At 42.3% G+C, this 16,398-nt stretch overlaps 1 protein-coding gene across 2 annotated transcripts in view; it reads right to left on the bottom strand.

The window, feature by feature from the left end:
- FAM110B (family with sequence similarity 110 member B) overlaps window positions 1–16,398 on the bottom strand; it is a 134,642-nt gene that overhangs the window by 105,025 nt on the left and 13,219 nt on the right. Inside the window, exon 2 of one of the 2 annotated variants that reach the window (XM_084795315.1) lies at window positions 3,045–3,140. The exons of the other annotated variant lie outside the window; for it this stretch is intronic. The gene's annotated coding sequence lies outside the window, so the exon portion shown is untranslated. The remainder of the gene's footprint in view (window positions 1–3,044; window positions 3,141–16,398) is intronic. 2 annotated transcript variants of the gene reach the window in all.

Genomic DNA, 16,398 nt, shown 5'->3' with positions numbered 1-16,398 from the left:
GCATGAAACCACATTTCAAGAACAACTCTGTGTTCTTAGAGCAATTGAGGTCATAAGACTTGTTTTCTTGGAGCGTTCCACAAGCACTCAGAATTCCCCTTACATGACTCCCTCCATTCCCAGACCATGTTCCAAAAATAATGGAGTAAAAAATGCAAATGAACTTTACAAACCATAATAAAAAGATGCTGGTGTCTACTGTTGAGAGAACACAAGGCAAGCCCAGGTTTAGACTTCTAGCACAGGACCAAGTGACATACCTTAAAGTTAGCACGTCTTCTTGTCTTCTTTTCAACAGAACATACAACTCCTGCCCAAACCTTACTTGCAAAATGCAGAGATTTGTAAAACAAAACAAAACAAACAAACAAACAAACAAAAACCCTCAACCATAATACTCCTCTTGTCCAGAAAACACTGGTGTGGGTAGAGGTAAAAGACTTTCTTTTAAAATTATCTGTGAAAAGATAGCACAAAGGGCATCAATGAAACCAGCTCAGAGAGCAGAGGCTGAGGAGTACCATCAGGGATCCCCAAAGGGCTGAGGACTCCCAGGCACAGGCTAGGCAGGTGTGCCAGAGCAGAGGCCACAGCAACAGAGATAACAGGAAAGGGGTATCAATGCCGAGGCTAGCTACTTCTCTCACATAGACCTGTCATCAGGCTCCCCTCTCAAGAGTTCCAGATCACAGTCCAGGAGCCCTGGGAACACTGCAGGGTGAAAGCAAGAGAGAGACTCCAATCACCCTCATCCCAAACATCACGGAACTGACATCGCTGCATTCAGATGCACACATCTTCCTACAGAAATGACTTTCTGTACATTTTTGCTTCCCAGGGGTACTGAAAGCAAATCTGAAAGTCATCATGTCCTCAGGAGTTAGCAAATGGGTTCTCAATCACTCAGTCCTTACAAGCCTTTTCAGTTCAGCTCTCATCTGCACTGTGCATATCCAATGCTGGCACAGAGACAAAGAGAACAGAGGAGGAGCATGCCAGCTAGAGTCAGATGCTGCACGAGGCTCACAGTGACTTATAATTATATTCTCTTTTCTTTATAGGTCTCGTGTGTGTGAGTGTACGTGAGTGAGTGTGTGTGTATGTGTGTGAATATGTGTGTGAATGAGTGTGCGTGTGTATGAGTATGTGAGTGTGTATGAATGTGTGTGAGTGTGTGAATGAGTGTGTGTATGTGTGTATGAGTGTGTGAGTGAGTGTGTGTGAGTATGTCTATGTGTGTGTGTGAGTGAGTGTGTGTGTGTGTGTGTGTGTGTGTGTGTGTTTTGCTAGGGATGGAACTCAGTGCCTTGTGCATGCTGAGGACAATTCTACTCCTGAGCTGCACCCCAGCTCTGTACAACATTAGTCTGACAAATGTTATTTATTTCAACTGCACATAAAGCAAGCGATATAAAATGAGTGCTTAAGGAAATTCTCTAATGTGATGGATTTAGCTGTGTTTTCAGTTCAAAGGACAGAGAAAAGAAAGCCAAAGTGTAAGTAAGCTGTGTTTAATATATGTACAGTATGTGTGTTGTTCAGTTTCTGGTTGGTTTGCTCATTAAAGTTTGGAAAAAGTAAATATAGTAAAGGTTATACTATTTTAGAACATTTCATATTTAAGAATAAGAAACATTATCTAATAAGAGACAACAAATACATGTGCATCTTTAATTGCTTTAAACTTATAAAAACCCAGGACTATAATGTCCTTTGTATTTAGATAGTAATGATAAGAAAAGAAGGATTTAAGAATATATAACATAATTATTTACCCCAATTGCCAATCACAGCCAAAGCTTTTCCAAATGCATCTTTGTGATCAAAGTGAAGGCAATTAATGAACTAACAATGAGATTGCTGAACTGGTAGCCTTCTTCTCTCCTCCTATTAGGGTCTCACCAGCATTTGGGGTTATGGTATTTGCTCTGCTACAAAGACATCATGATGACATGGGCATTTTATTACTATCGCTGAGGGCTTCCTTTCACAAGGTGTGCACTGTGTACCTAGAACAGTGTAGTTTCTACATACCAACTCATTCAGTACTCGCAGAACCCTGAGAAAGAAGTGCTACCATCTGCATCCCGCAGAAGAGTAGAGTGTCAAGAATGAGCACACACCCAGATTGTGTCTAAATGTTAAAAGCATTCATGGTTCACACAGACTTGTGTATATGGACAGAAGGTGACTTTTACTGGGACATAGGACAGGAATAGAAAAAATGTTCCTCTTGGAACTGCCATGTCAGGACTTAGGCCCAGTGGAAATGTCCACATGTTAACTGGCTGGGGAGTAGCACTGTTGCTGCTCTGTCTACCCAATGTGTAATTTTAACAGTCCTAACTGTGACGATTAAAGATAAACAGAAAGTGGGTTCAGGTAACCTGGGAAAGGTTACTGTAAGCCAACGCCCAGTCAGGACACAGAGGGCAGAAGGGCATTGGTTTCAGGGCCAATGGAGAGAGTGAAGGAGGAAGAGTGGGTCCCTGAATAATTGCTGGCCTCACAGCCAGACCAGCACCAGAAGCATCTGAATGGCGATGGGGCTGCCGTTTTCATATGTGTTTCCAGTGGCCCCTTCCATGCCACACAGATGGCTAGAGGAAGGCTTAAGGTGTGTGTGCCGCAAGCACTGGGCCCTGAAAGGATGCCACACATGTGTCCTGAATGAATACAGAGAAAGAAGGAACCAAACAGGATAGCAGGAGGGAAATAAAGAGATGAAAAAAGAAAGGGAAAGCAAATGAAACTGGAAAAATGAAGAAAAATAGCAAAATTTTGTTCAACACATAATAGAATATTTACTTATGTGTGAATTTTTTTGTTTTGTTTTCTGTTTTTCAATACAGGGTTTCTCTGTATTGACATGACAGCCATGGCTGTCCTGAACCCACTTTGTAGACCAGGTTGGCCTCAAACTTACAGTGATCCGCCTACCTCTGCCTCCCGAGTGCTCGGATTGAAGGCTTATGCCATCATGCCCAGCTACTTATGTGTGAACTTATATGTGTGTTTAATAATAGATTTTAAATTGTGATTACCTTTTAGTTAGTTCTAGGCCATAGAGTAGCGGGAGCTTCCAATTCAAGGCTCAGAAAAGGTAGGACTGATGTTCTCAGTGTCCGGCTTGGGGATTTCTGAAAGAAAATGAACAGAGACTAAACATTCTGCTGGAGAGCAAAAGGGATCTCAGAGGGTGTTAAGATGAAACCAGTTTTCACTGAATGACACACAGTACTGTATGTCCTAAAACTCTGAGGGGAAATACGGGCTGAAAGCCCTACTCTAACTGAGCAATAGTAGCAGGCTTTCCATTTGTACGAGAAAACAAAAATCAACAACTGACTAGGTTTGCTCCATGTGCTCAACTAACCACAAGGGGTCCAAGAATCACCCTGGGATTTACAGGCCTTCAAATTCAGCATCCCCTGTTGCACCCACCAGGGCCCCAGCTCATAGGGTGCAGCAGGAAGGGGCTGGTAGCACAGCACAGCAGAACTGGCAAAGGAAAGAGGGCATGCACTGGAGGACTCAGCTCGTGTTGTAAAGAGGGAGGACAGTGTTTGTGTTGTAGCTTTCTCTGCGTCCCAAGCACATCATCACTGCCCTGGACTCAGATAAGAGTGATCCTATATGCCATAGCTGGAGGACGGGCCTGGGGTTAGACTATGCCATATATTAAGCAGACTAGACCTCATTTTTCAGGAAGGAAAACATTAGCTTTGCCCAGGCCATGTGGCTGGCCCTAACCAACATGTTGCCTTTGTAAAAGATGGTGAGAAAGTGAGGCCTCCTGAGGGAAGTGGCTCCTCACGTCTACTGTGTGACTGCTTTCACTAACTATATTTGGGGATAGCTGGATGAATCATGAAAGCAATGTTTATCCAGACATCTGGCAACTCATAAGAAGACTCAGTGCTGGAAATTTTAACTCTCTCTTCCTCCCACATCTGCTTCTGTCAGATGCCACAATAGTAAAAGACTGTTTCTTTGCTTGAAAGTGAGAGGAGCCTGGCGTAGTGGCGCAAGCCTTTAATCCCAGCACTCGGGAGGCAGAGGCAGGTGGGTCACTGTGAGTTCAAGACTAGCCTCGTCTACAAAGCAAATCCAGGACAGCCAAAGCTACATAGAGAAACCCTGTCTCGCAAAAAACGAAAGAAAGAAAGAAAGAAAGAAAGAAAGAAAGAAAGAAAGAAAGAAAGAAAGGCAGCAGGCAAGGAAAGTAATTTCTGGCTGGATAGATGTCTTTTTTTAATTGAGTCCCTTTCCACGCATGGACAGAAGAATAATTAATAACTAAAGAACTGCCTGCAGGATCGGCGGGTGCAGGGCACAGGTCCTTGGGGATCGAAAGATGAGGTCCTCAGTGCATTCTGAGGAGGACGACTGTGTTCCAGAGATACACAGAAATGTTTACAACCAAAAGCGGCCTGATTCAGAGGAAACACTTATCGCAATGTATTAGAAATACCCAAGCCAAGATCATGCAAGATGGTGTTGATCGCACACTCTGTCTGATCTGCAGAACAGCAGTGACTGCACAGTCACCAGAGTACCATACTGAGAGCTCCAAAACACAGTGCTGGTGTTTCCCAGAAAGAAAGAAATCCTGTCATGTGGATCATCCATGCCTTCCTACCGCAGGACCATGGGACCACACTCAGGCCTCAGGAACCTCCTCTCATAGGCTGGGACCATGCTCAGTGCTGAGCACTGGATCCTGCAGAGGTGGATACTAGGGGCAGCACCAAGGCGGAGCCTATGGAGGATGGAGCATAGGATGGAACCAGAGACTCGGAGGTGCAAATCAACAAAGGCACAAGTTCCCCAGCACAAAAAGCTGAGCTGGGCCAACATTAATGGTTTCTGCAAGCTACTCCATGAAGATTTTGAGGTGCCTTCACTTGCCACATGCTTGATGGCCCACAAGATCCAGTACCCAAAGGAGTAGGAGGCCATCCAGGCCTTCACAGCTAGCAACAATCTGGCGAATTGAATGGGAGCAAGAGCGCTGGCCCTGAGGACATAGAAGCAGGAGAGCTGGCCCTGAGGATGCCGTAGCAGGTGAGCCAGCCCTGGGAACATGGAAGCCTGAGAGCTGACCACGCCTTGAGGACACAGGAGTAGGAGGGTGGGCCCTGCTCTGAGGACACAGGAGTAGGAGGGTGGGCCCTGCTCTGAGGACACAGGAGTGGGTGAGCCAGCAGCCCTGCCCTGATGACGTGGGAGTAGGTGAGCCAGCCCTGCCCCAACAATGCCAGAGAAGGAGAGCCGGCCCTGCCCTGATGACAAGGGAGTGGGAGAGCAAGTCCTGCCCTGAGGACAGAGGAGCAGGAGAGCCTGCCCTGCCATGATGACACTGGAATGAAAGCGCAGGTCGTGCCCTGAGGACAAGGGAGTGGGCCCTGATCCAGGGCTCTGAGTGGACCTCACCCCAACATCTACCCGATGTATGACCTGCTGGAACACATGAAGGGGCTGGCCCTGAAGACTCAAAGACTAAGAATCTCCTTGACACGGAGCAACAACTGGATATCCCACAGCAGTCCCAGTGAGGATACAGTAACAATAGTGTAGGCCTCCAACCAGACCCATGACTCATAGCAATGAACATTTCAAAGTAAACATATATGGGCAAAAGGCTATACTGTGTGATACACTACAGCTTCTGTGACAAGATTTTTTCTTTGTTTGTTTTATTTTACTGGGGGGAAGACATGGATTTTGGTGCATGATGTATAAATCATAGACATTCAACAAAAGTGAAAAAAAAAAAAAGAATTGCTTGCAATCGCCACAGATGATGGCTAAGGACCACATCACATGGGGTCTCTGCCAGATTCCCAACCATCATGTGCCCCTTTCTGGAGTGATATGTGATGAATGCTGTACATAAAGTTTATTATAAAGTAATAAAGTAAGCCTTGGAATCTTTGCTTCAAAAACTGGAGAGAAAGCCTGAAAATGACTACTTTAATAACACCTAAGAGTAATCCACCTCCCACGATTGTCACCTGCTCACCTTTCCGAATAATCTACTTCTGTTTGGTCACTTGGGATACTCAACAATGGCACAGAGTAAAACCTAGCACTAGATTGAGCCTGAATGAAGACTCAACATCATCAGTGCTTCCCTTTGGTCCCTTTGGTCCATGAATTTTAACAACACTATTTTATATGGGATTCTGGAGCTAAGACCAATAAAATCATATACTTGCAGAATTATTTTGGAGTACCTTTGATCTGCAAGATGTTTGATCCCAATTTAATTCATTGTGACTCAGAATAAAATAAATGTTTTTGAACTGGTATGCTATTTTGCAACCAGTGGGTCTTTTCTTTCTTTCTTTTTTTGGCTCAGAACTTCTTTTCATCTTTACAATTATCCTTGTCTATTTTCATACTTTTGAAGAGCGAATAATGAAGAGCTACGTCCCATTATAATTCAACAATATTAGAGTCACACAATTTTGGCTGAGATAGGGAAAATAACACAAGAAATCCATATGCAGTTTATCTCCAGTGTTGCCTTGTGAAATCAAAGCCACTGTAGTACAGTAACTAACATAATCTATCCCTAAGCCTTAGAGACCAGTGGCTATGTGCACGGCTCACCCACTCTTACTGAGGATATGGGAGCCCACAATGGTTATGTTCCAAAGCCACCCAGCACACCTCAGTTCTCAGACTTCCTACATGCCATTTCTCTATTACATCACAGTTGATCCCTAATTTCCACACAGCTCTGAAGAGCTTATAATTGTAAATAAAAACATTCTATAAATAGTAATGCCATTTCACAAGGCAACTTAACCACTAGAGAGAGTATAGTCTACATTTTCGGTCTACTGTTCGTATTAGCTGACATCCTGAAGGCCCATGGAAAACTAAAGCAAAATGTGGGATATTCTAGTCTCGGGTAATCCAAAACTACAATTTCTCTCCTGTTCATAGTCAGATCTTAATGACAGGGTTTACTAAAATACAGTTTCAAGTGATTTTTACATGAATTCAAAGTGTACACAAGCAATGTATAAAGTAAGAACTGGAGAAACATTCAGTATTAAACTCACCATTAAAAATGTATATTCTCAACTGGGCATGGGGCACACGCCTGTAATCCCAGCACTCGGGGATACAGCATTTTGCTGTGAGTTTGAAGCCAGTTTGGTCTACAAATTAAGTCCAGGACAGCCGAGGCTACACAGAAAACTCTCTCTCAAAACAACAACAACAACAACTGGTTTGTATCCTCTAAAACTCCAGAACTGTTCAGTTCACTGAGATCAGCAGTGTGATCAGCGGTTGCCTGTTGACTCCCACTATTTACGTCAGTCACTGAGATCCAAAAAGCCGGAGGCAGTGACCTGAAGTATATGTGTTTGGGGGCGTGGGGACAGTTTAGCAAATCCACTGATGGTTCCTCTAAAGCATGTGAACTGACACACACCCATATGTAAAGGGTGCCTGCAAGGGTGAAAGGGAAGATCGACTAACCAGGGCAGCAGGGGACAGAGGCCTCCACACATGCTGCAGAGACAAATAGCCCAGGAAAGAAAGCATCCATCAGAGAGATTTACTTCTTCAAACTGCAATGCAATTAGGTCCAGTCAGCCTTCTGTAGTCACGGGTTCTTATCTTTCGATTTAACAAATAGTTCTTAGACAATATTTGAGGGGAAATTCTTCATCCTACCTGAACTTGTACAGAACATTGTGTTTTCATGCCTAAAGGTAATGTAACAACTATTTACATAGCATCTACATTGCACCAGTGTTCTAAGTCAGGCAGAAGTGATTTAAAAGTATAAGGAAGATGTTTAAAGGTTCTATGAAAACACAATGCCTTTTTATGAAAAGGACTTGAGCATCCACAGACTTTTGCAAATGAGGAGTTTCTGGGAGCCAATACCCTGTACATAAGAGCAGACAATGGTAGCTTCCTTCTATTTCCTCATATAAACTCACAATTATTATAAATCTTACTGTGAAATAATCATGCTAAGGAAAAACGCATAGGATCTAGATTTCAGTACATTGTTAACAAAGAAAAATATCATGTAAATACACAAAGAAATTGTCGGCATAATTTTAAACAAATATAAAAAATCCTTAATGATATCCATGACACTGCTACTACAACGGTTAAATAAAACTCTGAAAATGCAATTATGTAGAAGATTCAGAACATTACAAGCTCTCCGAAAAATAATTTAGTAGCTTTTTCCTAAATCAGAGAACAAATTTACTTGGCTTAGTAATTCTCCTAGATATGAGGAACTAAAAGATACAGCTTCCACACAAAGACTGACACAGGAAGATCCACAGCAGCCTTATTCATCAGAGACCCAAACCCGAAATGATTCAGATGTCCATAAGCTGGTAAATGGATAGACAAAATGTTATATGGAAAATAATAGTCAGGAAAAGGAAAAAAAACTAATGCAAATGACAATGTAAAGGAATGACAATACAAAGGACTACTACATCATAGGAAAGAAGCCAGATACAAACTACTAAATGTTTAGTCCCACTTACTTAAAATTTTGGAGAAGGCAGCAAACTCCATCAATAGACACCAGATGAAGGATTGCCACAACAAAAGGGGAGGAGAGGAACTAACTACAAAGTAAAATGAGAGGCATGTCAGATGGTGCAAACACAGACCCTGGCTGGAATAGTGGCTACTTGTCCATGTCTGTGCAACTCCTGAACTGTATGCTGGAAGTCAGTAAGTTTGACTGTGTACACAATAGTTGCATATACATTGTACCTCACATGCATGGTTTAAAAAAATAACCAAGTGTCACCATTATTTAACCTAACAATCCCTAACGTCATCAGTAAGACATGAAAACCCTTCATGGGATGGTTCTCCAGACCCTCAAATACCTAAAAAGGATCAGAGCAGCCAGCTGTGGCTACATGCCCCAAGACCTCCAAAAGTGAAACCATGGCTGCAGAGAAACAACTCCATTGCTCTACAACTTTGATGGGCTAATAGATTTCCAAGGTTAGCCTAGTAATATTTAGTTCATAGCCAATGTCTTCATTGTAAGAGGATGACTTCCACAATTTGATAGCTCATGAATGGTAAAATATAGGAGACAGAAGATGTGTCAAAAATGTGCAGGGAAAACCAACTGTAGAAACTTGAAGGAATGTGAGAAGACTGAGAGTCATCTTGAAAATTCTTCTTAAAATACTTGGACAAGGGCTGGAGAGATGGCTCACAGGTTAAGAGCACTGGCTGCTCTTCCGAAGGTCCCAAGTTCAATTCCCAGCACCCACATTGTGGCTTACAACCACCTGTAATGAGATCCGGTGCCTTCTTGTGGTGGGCATGCACACGTGTGGGCAGAATGCTGTATAAATAATAAATAAATCTTTAAAAAAATTACTTGGACAAATATTTTCCAAGAAGCTTCCATGTGTTGGTCATTGTAGAGATAGAAACAGATATTAAGAATAGGCAAGAAAGTCCTTGCTCACACCAACTTCCCCATATCAAAAATGCAATGTCTCCCATGGCAGAAATTATATATTTATATGTGTACAAGAGACCTACTACATCTTGAGGTTATCACCCAACTGTAGCTGTGCATACACACCAGAGTCACTATAGGCTATAGTGTCAGTGTCAGTGTAAAAACATGAGTTCTATTGTGTTCTGGTCTGCCCAAGTAGGGTAATATTAAGCCTCAGATGGACTCACAAGCTCCGTTCTAAAGCCTATCTGAAGGTCTCCTGATCTTTTATATTGAAAATGACCCTCCACTATTAAAGACTAAAAGTAGTTCATGAAAAAAAAAAAAAAGTGGTTCACGAAACAAAAATGACCCAGCACCTACCAAGCCAGGACCAGAGTTGGGGACTACCAGATCTTGACAAAAGAATACATGGGCAGATAGAAAGGTAGTGTGTTATGAATGAAAATGGCCCTCATAAGCTCATTTGAACATTTGGTGGAATAGTTTGGGGGAAGGATTAGGAAGTGTGGCCTTGTTGGGGAAGGTGTATCTCTGGGAGAGGGCTTTGAGGCTTCCAAAGGCCACATTGGGCCAAGCATTGTTCACTCTTTCCCTCCAACTTGCCGATAAAATGCAATCTCTTAGCTGCTTCTCCAGAACCACGCCTGGCACCATGCCCCCTATCATGATGGTCAGGGATTCACCTGCTGAATCTGTAAGTGATCCCTCAAATTAAATCCACTTTAAGCTGCCTTGATTGCGTCTCTTCACGGGAATAGAAATGTAACTGAGACAAAAGGAGACCTACAAATATGTAAATCAACTACCAAAGTTCAGTAGCTTGGAAATGGAGCAATGTACTGAGCATGGAGGGTCAGCCAACACTCTGAACAGGAGAAGTTAGAGAGAAGTGCTACAGCTCATTGCAAGCACATTCTAGTAACTAAACAACGTGATGTTTGGATAGGATCCCTTATAAAGCATGGACACCTAAAAGTGGCAAAGACCTTGGTAGCACTCTATCCTAATATTTAATAGGTATGCTTCCTAGATCAATACCACTATCTAACAATCTCAAAGATTTCCCAAAGCTTTCAACCTGATCAACAAAACTGATCACATTCCCAAGTCCTGCTGTGCTCACACCCTCTGTCCTGGGCTGACCTGCTACACACACCTGGCCCCTCTCCTTATGCTCTTTCACAGCTGCCCAAACTTAACACAATAGAGGACAAGGCCTCTGCTGTCTGAATGCCTCTCCTATGTCCTAGCATGTCTGGAAACTTCAGTCCATTTAACCTCTGCTCAACTCACCCTACTTTTGAGTGTATTCCCTTGGCCTAACTAAGCACTATCTCTTAAGCTCCTTGCCATGCCCTGGTGCCTTGCTAGGTTCCATGTAGATACATGAGTAAGATCAGCTACTGTTATAACTCCACATTAGGCCATAATACCTTTCTTGTTACTCAGTCCTTAGGACTGAACCTGGGAAGTAAGGCTTCACATGTCTGTGAATGAGCTAGGGGTCTCAAGACAGAAGAACAGTTAGCTGCACCCAGGACCTGCCTCATCTTGTGCTGGACCAGCTTGGGTTATGTGCCAGCTTGAGTGAACCCAAGCAAATATCATTTTGAAGCTATTAAAAGTAGAAGGTTGGAAAAAAAAAAAGCAAAAAAGCAAGGCCTCCTTTAATTGGGACACATGAGAAGAGCCAAAATGATGACCAAAGGACATTTCTGGACATTCTGGTCACCTTGATTTAAATCCTCCTCTGTGGCTTAAGTAACTTATTTCCCCTCTAAAGACCCATCTCCATGTCTGTAACACAAGGAAAGGAAAACTCTCACCTACAAGGATCATATTAGGGATTAAATGTCCATGAGTTAGCAAGCGATCCAAGAGCTCTGTCCACTCAGTGCTGGTGGGATGTGCAGCAGTGGCCCTGACAATAGCAGAACCAGGTCACATTCTGGCCACTACTGTGACTGCTGCACTGAGAAGCTCCTTGGGCAGGTGGCTTCTTCATCAACAAATGGAAGCCATTCTTACTTTACATGAAGATACTGTGACAAAATATGTAAAAATGCAGGGCGTATAGGAGGCACGTAACAAAAGGGGGTTTTGTTTGTTTGTTTGTTTATAACTCTTCCTCTCACATTTGGTGATGGATCATTGGTTTCTGAGCAACCTGGAATTTTTCCATCTTGTTCCAAAAAGGACTATACAATTAACAGCAGTTTGCAAATCAAACTAAATAGACCGTAATCACCTCACACCAACGTCTTTTGCATGGGACAGGTGCCTTGAAGTAGCCGTTTGTTTCCTGAGCATTAATTTATTTGTACTAAGCTGAAAGAGAGTCCCATAAATATAGAATTTTTACAGAAAAGAAACAGCAAACTGAAAGTTTCATTAAACACACTCATAGTCAGTTCACCCAGCTCATCATCTTTATTCGTGGATTGTGTATAAACAGGACGTAGCAAATTGCACAGTTGAAGAAATGTGTGTTAAATGTCCGTGTTAAAATGTCTAGAGAAGAACTTGATGGAGAAATCTAGGGAATTCGCTGCAATGCCAGCATCTTCTGAGGATAAGTATGTATCCAGTTGCTAATTAAGAGGTGCATCCAGTTGTAAAGAACGCATTTTTACAAAAAGAGTACTATATCGCAAAAAGGTTCCTGTCCCATACTCCTAAAATGATGTGTAGCCACACAGCTTATCACACAAACACAAGCCCTTACAGCCATCACACTGTTAGCTGCACATCATTCAATTAATAACCATGTCCTTCCCCATTCTTATGAGCCAGAAGTGAGAAGTAACTCAGGAAAGGTTACAGAAATCATGAGCCAAATCTAGATTTTAATAAAACTCCCAGCCAAATGGCCAGAAGTGGCTAGGCAGGTCTCTTATCTACTCCAGATACATGAATATAAACAAGATCTTCTGAAGCAGCCTCAGGACAGTGGTGACATGTAGGGAACTGGGCAGCCAAGCTGCTTTGCTGTAACTGTTTCCAGCAGTGAAACTCTGATATTTCCTAAATCCAAAATACATTAAGAGGGATTTTTGCTATGGCCAGGCCAGTCCTGCCATAATGACTATACCTACTTGTCCAGTAGAAAATGTGCTTTGCAGTTGTTAAATTCTTATATGTAAAATCCCTTATGAACTCATGGAAAATATTTCTTTCTTAAAAAAGCAGGAGTAATGAACCCCCAAACACCTCAGGCAGAAAGAGTTAATCTGACTTTGAGGGCGACCTTTAAAGTATTGTTTTTAAGTGACTAACTATTAAATTAGTCACTGTGTTGCTTGAAAAATAAAAATTACAGAATATTGTTTAAGTCACCCTCAGATACAATGCCAAAAAAAATGGTGTCAACACGTTTCTGCTTCTTATTATTACACACTGGCAATTTTCCATCCTTTGCAAGACTCTCTAAACACCAATGAGGGAACGTCAATAAAATGCAAGTCTTCCTTTTTCCTTAAACAGTCCTCAGCTTAAGGTTAAGCTCTACCGCTAAGCTTCTTTTTTTCCTTAAACAGCCTAAGCTTGTCTAGTCAAGTCAGTGAGCTTTAGGTGAGAGAACCTCTCTCAAAAGATAATACAGACAGAAAGCATGTAACCTACATGCACACACACACACACACACACACACACACATTCAGAACTGGAGATGTACAGCAGCAGAGTACTGGCCTAATGTGTATGAGGCGCTGTGTGCTATCCCATTACTACAAAAACAAAACTAAGAAATTTTCTACAATATATTCAATGTGGGGTTCCAGACACACTGTCTTAGTTCACTGAAGGACAACAGGCTCCGATGTCCATCACTTCCAAGGACACGGCTTTCCCACATACTTCTGTTCCTTGAGAGATAATCACTAACAACCCTCCAACTTGGCACTCTCAGCTGTGCTAGATATATAATTGGAGTCCTCCTCAAGTGCTTTTCTGAGCAGGTGGCACTAATTTCAAGCCAAAAAAAAAAAATCTCTACTCTTGGCTTTCCCAAAGAAGATCCATTCATCTCCTTGGGAAGCAAGTGTAAAAAGATGCCAATATCAACACCAGTATTTTTTGCTAGCCTACAAAATGAAGTAGAGCATTAGTAAAATGTAACGTAATCTATTGGGCACAACTTTTCTTTTAAGGCTTCAGCAGGTTTTGTTGAGACATGTTTTTATATTCTACATTTTTAAAATTGGATAAAATATGCATAACATGAAATTTATCATCTTAGCTATTTTAATCATACCACTGGCTGATGAAGTACACTTACTGTGCTATGCACCATTAGCGGCATCCATTTCCAGAACTATTTTCCTCTGGAAAGCATGTTTTGCTCATTAAGCAATCCTGCACTTTATCCTTCCAGGCCTGGGCCATCTCCGTTTTCCTTCTCTACTGACTACACTTGATACATGGTACTATTACGATCCCGTGATACTGTCACTTTGTAGATCATATGACACCGTCACTTTAAGGCTTCGTTTAAGTTGCAGGATTCCCCCATGGTTCAGCCATGATGGTAGTGTGTTACACAGGACAGTTCTTACTTCTTGTACCGGAATATTCAGCCTTCATGCCCAAAACAGAGGGCCAGGTGCGTCTCAGCAGCAAGGCCTGGTGAATGGATAGGTGAAGTCCAGGCTATTGTGTGAACCAAGGCAAGGGCTGCCCTGCGCTGTCAGGATCTGGAGCCAGTACCCCAGCCTCAGGGTGCTATTCACTGTCACTGCTAGTGCCTCGCAACAAAAGGTCTGCAAGAGGAGCATGTTAGCTCAGCCACACGGCATGTTTATAAACTACGGTTGGAGGCTTCACTCTGGTTCAACTCTCTATAACTTAATGTTTGCTTCATTCTATCCTCCAGACCAAGGAAATCAATGTCAGGAAAAATGGCTACATAGGAAAATTGAGACTATCCAAATTAATGCCTCCATAACATACACTTCAAAATCATGTTCTCATCATATTAGTGACAACTTAGTTATCTTAATAGTAAAATGGGCTATGAATCTCATACCCTATTAACTGAGACCAGAAATGTTTCAGATTTCATATTTTTCATAGAGATAAGGAGTATTTTGGGGATGGAATCCAAGTTCAAACACAAAACCCACTCTATGCGTTTCTTTCCATACAAAATGTTTCACAAGGTTAACTTTTGAGTTCTCTCATGTCTGTCATTCAGCACTCTCAAATCAACACAGGTCTTAGGAAAAACGCCACCGGTGAGCCATGATATAACCAGCTGAACAAGGATAATGACAGCACTTACAGCGTAGTGGTCAGAAATTCTTACTTGACATCAAACAACCCCCAAACGGAATTTCACTTCTTTTTGGAGTTTTTCTCAATATCAAATAACACTATATTCACCATCACTGACAGAATACTTAAAATAGTAAGTAACAATTACATTTCAGTCCCTAGGGGTAGCAATGCTATGGATCGGCTCTGTTAGAGGATCCCCAGCCTTTCGTGTTTCCTAATGCCCCCGTCTACCACATTAACACCACTTTCTATGTTCCCTGTTCCCCCCCCCCCCCCCCGCCCCATGACACAACAAAGCCGAACTGAGGTGCCACACTGTTTAAGACCACAGTCCTTGGATACAATCAGTCCCATCTGCTCACATAGCTGTTAACCAACGTACCTGACCTGTGTTCTCATCTAATCTCCAGGACAGCCCTCCTAAACACCTTGCACTTCCCAGTGCACAGTGACTGAGCTGGGCTCACTCTTTGACCATCACCTTCCTTGCCCTGCTGCTGTGATTCCTCTTTAGACACCACAGGGGCTCTCCAGAGCACTTCCTGGCACATGGCATCCCTTAGGAGAGGCTTGCTCAATAGCCAGAGTGAGGAGTTTAACTAATCTGGGACATGATGAAAGACACACACATCTAAGCTCATCCTGCGTCAAAAATCTGTAATCCCGACAGATAAAGCAGTGCCATAAATGGGGGAGGGGCTGGCCTTATCCCTTATTACCACTGACATCAGCTCTCTAGGCCACTTCACGTGTAGAACATGCCCACAGCCTCAGGAACACCTTGACTGAAGCCTAGTAGGGAACCCAGAGGCTGAATCCCAGAGCAGAGCTCCAGAGTCCCCACTGGCATGGAAAGGGGAACAGAGGTCATTTCCCCGCTAAGCTTTGAGAACATTCGCTATGCAACAAGAGAAAATGAAGTTTTTATTTCAGGCTCTAGCTTTCTTTCTTCCCAGTATAAACTCTTTTATCTGAAAGTATCTATTTCACAGATTACAAAACCAACCAAACAGCATTGGGAATGCTCTACCTCCTTTGAGCCACACTCACCAAAGAGAAATCAGCCTTTTCAAATGCTAACACTGATTAAAAGATACTCTACTTGTTTTTGTTTTATGGGACAGTCAGATTAACTGGGCCAACTACATAATTAAGCCATAAAAATAGAATGGGTTTAATAATGTAATAATAAATAGTTCAATATTGTGTGAGTTAAATTGGTTTCAGAATAAAACTGGTTTTAATTGTAAAATACACATTCCATCTGATTTCTACTCGAAACTCTCCATCATTTTGCAAAGATTTGATTTGGTCCACTGAGGAGGTTTTGGTATAAGAACTGAGACAAAGTTCAGAGAGGGTCACATATTTCCATATATTTAATTCATTTAATAGTATCTAAGCTGGGCAGTGGTGGAGCACATCTTTAGTCCCAGCACTTGGGAGGCAGAGGCAGGTGTATCTCTGTGAGTTCAAAGCCAGCCTGGTCTAACAGAGCAAGTTTCAGGGCAGCCAGGGCTACACAAAGAAATCCTGTCTTGAAAAAACAAAACAAAACAAAAATTAATAGTATCTAAATCAAATTTTCTGGAATAAGAAAAAGTATTTCAAGCATGTAAATTTAATGTAGC

Source organism: Acomys minous, assembly GCF_964271855.1.
Source record: "Acomys minous genome assembly, chromosome: 1".
Taxonomy (NCBI): Eukaryota; Metazoa; Chordata; class Mammalia; order Rodentia; family Muridae; genus Acomys; species Acomys minous.
Note: the sequence above shows the minus strand (reverse complement) of the source record. Positions and strands in the feature narration are given on the sequence as shown.